The sequence below is a fragment of the Rutidosis leptorrhynchoides genome, chromosome 3, assembly GCF_046630445.1.
Source record: "Rutidosis leptorrhynchoides isolate AG116_Rl617_1_P2 chromosome 3, CSIRO_AGI_Rlap_v1, whole genome shotgun sequence".
In the NCBI taxonomy this organism is placed as follows: Eukaryota; Viridiplantae; Streptophyta; class Magnoliopsida; order Asterales; family Asteraceae; genus Rutidosis; species Rutidosis leptorrhynchoides.
Genome location: NC_092335.1, coordinates 377,201,201 through 377,206,127, shown reverse-complemented (window position 1 = coordinate 377,206,127; position 4,927 = coordinate 377,201,201).

Below are 4,927 nucleotides of genomic sequence, written 5' to 3'. Positions count from 1 at the left end.
CAAATAAATCCTAACCAAATTGCATGGTGTTAGTAATCAAAGCTTGGGGTATACTACACTTGAGGCTTCAAGTTAGAAGCTTTTAAGTCATCAAACATCATCACTAATTCACTGCAGCTGCTGGTCGGTTTTAACAAGCAAACAAAAAGGGGTTTCAAGTTAGTTTTAAGGTGAATAAGGTTAAGTAAGACTCAAGGGTGTTTTGGTGTCTTGTTTGGTCATCTTCTTCATCATCATTCATGACTTATAGCAGCCCTTAAACTTGTTTTAAGGAGGTATTAAACTCTATCTTTTCTTGTTAATTAGTAAGCATATATATTCACAACTTGATCCATGGGGTTTAGCTTTAATTGGTTTAAAGATTAACAAGATAAAAATGTTACTAACATGCTTCCGCTTTGATTATGTTTCTTAAATGGTTTTAAGACTTTCAAACTTGTTAAATCCCAACAAGTATGACCTAGAGTCGTATTTTTGAGATATCAGTAGAATTGAACCTATATTTAAGCTTAAGATAGTTAGGGAGTAGTGTTTGTTTAATTTTTGGATTTTCTAAGTTATAAGACAGATAAAGTAAATGTGATAAAATTCGTAATTCAGATAAGGTTAAAGTGAGTGCATACTATGACTTCATCAGTTATTCTGCCGAGATTATGGAATGTTGGCTCATGAATAGGCAGAGGCCTTGTATTCATTACACTGGTCCTAAACTCCCCTGTCATAAGACTTGTCACTGGGTACTGTGTTAGGCTTGAAGATTTTGAATAGACAGCAACGTCTCTTACCCCCGACGCCCGTGCAGTCTGACTACATGCATACACGTTCAGACGGCTCATCCAATTGAGCGAGTCGGTTGGGTGACGTATTAACATTCCACAATGGTCTAAACTTTCTTAAGCATAATAGAATACATGGTTTACCATATCTGAGAGACGTGATGTGTTTCAATGCTTTCGTTAATGATTGGTTTTAAAAGATAGTTAGGCCCTTAAAAAGTGTTCAACCAAAAAGAATACCATGGCCAAGTCAAGCTGACTTCCATGAACCGATTCGGTTATCCTAACGGTCTAATTCTTTATGTGTCTAAACAAACAGTTCCTTAATTAACTAAGAATCCCTCAAGCGGGGTGCAATGCTTGAGACCGCGTTATGGTGCAGTGTACTGGTCAAAACTAACCGGGTTCCATGGCCTTACTTAGCAGAGGTACTGTAATGACCCGCACTTTTTCGATCGTTCTATACTTATAAGATTAATATTTATATAAATTAAACCTTACCAACATGATAAGCAATCCAAATTGTTGAGATTTATGTTTGCGAAAAGAGTTTTACACAACGTTTGACCGTCTAGTTTGACCGATGATATCACGAACTATACAATATATGATAATTATACGTTTGTGTATATATATGTATATATACATATTTAACATGATTAATGAATGTTTTAATATCTCATTTTGTATTAATAACAATAAGTTATAAGTATATTATGAAACTACTAACTTAAGTTTTCAAAACGATAACCATACGTAACGTTATTTGACATAAATACTTATAACCTATAATGTTTATACATATATCGTATATGTAATGTATTTAATCACTTTTAAGGACTTAAATACATAGAATCATATAAGTGTATTCACAAAAGATAGCTATATTTGAATCCTCATTCTATTTTTCACAAGATTTCTATACGTATATCTAGAGTATATGTACTCGTATCATACCTAACTTCTATACGTATTTACTATTGGTATATACACATCAAATCACCACCTAACTAGCCCTTGTTACTGCCCTAAGGTAGAGGTAATTGCTTTTGTATGATTGTTTGACAAATACACAAGATTACAAGCTTAAAATTTTGTCCTTGCTCCCCCCTTTGTCACGTTTTTAAGGACCAACACCAAACCATTTTTAGCTCACCATTCTTACTCTTAAACCAATCTCTAATTCACCTACTTACAAGTTCTAAGAACTCCATAATCATTCAGCAAGAAACCTTGAAGATCTAGCCATAGAAACAAGCTTTAAACACCATAAGAAAACCCTTACAAAAACACTTCAAGAATTCTTCCAAGAATACAAACTTACTTCCAATCTTTCATCCAATTCCATCACCCTTTTGGTTCTAGGTTCTTACTCCTCCTTTACAGCAACCTTGTCCAAGGAACTTGAGGTAGTAACTATGTTCATAACCTTATTCGATTCATAAATATATAGCTATCTTATTTTGTGGTATAAAATTTTAACAACAAGAACATAGTTTGAATGTTTTCAAACTTGTTTGCAAACTAAATAGATCCTTCTAACTTAACTTTTAAAATACTTCAAGACCTGTAATATATCTTAAATATATGCTAATTTAACAAGGTTTAACTTGGTTTTTCAAAGAACACCTTAAAAACTGTTTTTACGACGTCGGAGTGTAACCGGGGACTGTTTTGGGTTGGATAATTAAAAACCATCTTAAACTTTGAATTGGAGGTTTATTTTCTGGAAAAATGATTTTTACTATGAATATGTTAACGCATAAAAATTTTATGATTTAACTCAAAGTATAAGTATTTTTAGAAAAATAATCATTTAAGGTTGTTTACATGATGGAAAATGATTAACTTCATAAGTTTCACCAAAGTTTGACCTATGACCTGTGATTTCGAATACAAACTAAGGTATTTACAGTTCATATTCTTAAAGAGGGACTCGATCCAAGGAAGTGGCAAGTTGAACCAACGAAAACGGAGTTGTAACGAAGAAACTATGACCAAAACGAAATCGGATATCCAAGACTAATTTAGCTACGTGATTAATTGGAAAAAAAATTAAATAAATCACATCTTTCTAAAATAACATGATATTTTATATATATGTACTCATAATTTAATTTTATATGGTTCAGGATCACCCGTAAACAATACGAGAAGATTAATCATAAGATCCCATGATTGTACGCAACACGTCATTTGACAACACCGGTACTTTATGTACGCAACACGTCATTTGACAACACCGGTACCGTGGGTCAAGATTAATCTCGACCAATACATATACGATGGGGTTTTTATTTATTTCATTGGGGGTTTATTAATCACCTAAAAATGAACCATTTAAAATTGAATTACTAACATCGAACTGCTAACTACGGACTAAGGAATTATTAAAAGTATTATAAGTATATATATGTGACGATTGTTTAAAAAGAAAAGGTATTGATATATTATATATGGTTAGGTTTGTGATATCAATCGGAGACCAAGTCAAAATTACATATCTTCAAGACGAAAGTGAGTATATAGTCCCACTTTTAAACTCTAAATATTTCGGGATGAGAATACATGTATTTTATGTTTTACGATATGGACACAAGTAACTGAAAAATATATTCTACGTTGAGTTGTACCACTGGCATACTTCCCTGTAGCTTGGTAACTGTTATTTACAGTGGTATTGTAAACGCGAATCCTGTTGATAGATCTATCGGGCCTGACAACCCCAACCGGACTGGACGACCAGTATTCAACGGTTGCACAGTACTTCGTTTCGTGACTACACTTGGTACGGTGTAGTAAGATTTCATAATAAAGGGAATATGCGACGTGATTAAATGTTAAGTATGGTTACCAAGTGCTCAACCACTTAGAATATTTTTATTAAAACGTTTATATATGAAATCTTGTGGTCTATATATATATTGCTGCCGGCATTAAACCTATATCTCACCAACTTTATGTTGACGTTTTAAACATGTCTATTCTCAGGTGATAATTAGAAGCTTCCGCTGCAACATGTTGAATTTAAACAAGATCTTGAGTATGCATATTTGTGTCAAAAATAAAACTGCATATCGGAGGATTTGTAATGTAAAATATGCTAGAAATCGTATTGTTATCATCACATGTAAAGTTTGTAAGTCTAAGATTATCGCTAAACGATAATCATCTTTTTATTGTCTAAAGCTTGTATTAAAATAAGAGTTATGGTTTGTAATGTAAAATAAATGCAGTTGTTCTTTTAAAAATGTCGCATATAGAGGTCAATACCTCGCAATGAAATCATACGTTATCTAACTCGTTCTTATGGTTAAGGACGGGTTATGACATGTGGTATCAGAGCGGTGGTCTTAGCGAACCAGGTTTGCATTAGTGTGTCTAACTGATAAGTCGTTAGGATACATTAGTAAGTCTGGACTTTGACCGGGTCTGATTTAAAAACCATTGCTTATCATTGTTGGTTAAAATATATATGTAAATATTATGTAGTACTAATGGGATAGTTGTTGTGTGATAGATGTCGGGCTCAAAACTTGTCATCACGTTCAGCGACTCCGAACCAGAATCTTCAGATGGTGTTCCAGTCATTAACCTATCCGATGACGAAAATAATATCTTTGGGGAAGACTCACAAATTCCGGATGAACCGACTATAGAGAACCCGGAAAGTGAACCCGAGGAGGAAAGTGAACCCGAGAAGGAAAGTGAACCCGAGGAGGAAAGTGAACCCGAGGAAGAAATACAGGAAATTACAAAAGACGAGTTCGAACTAGGAAAGAAACGAAAGGCTAATGAATTAGAAAATTCAAATCCCGAGTTTAGTAAGGATGATGTGGCACCAACTCCACTAGACACTACCACCCCTATTCGCGCTATTCCTATTCGTTCTATCCCGGCATCCAGTTCTTCAGTCTCACAGCCAAAATATAGGCAGACAGCCAGGATAAGCGTTAAGCGATTCTTTGAACCTAAACATCCTAGAAAATAGACCAAACGATGCGCTGCCGTATTAAACCATGGGATCATATAATGTTTTGTATAATATTATTAGTGTGGTTTGTTTAATGTTCGATGTAAGATAAGCATATGTAAAATAGTGAAGTGTGAAATGCAATAATTTTCCATGGTTAAGTATTATTTAGATGGTA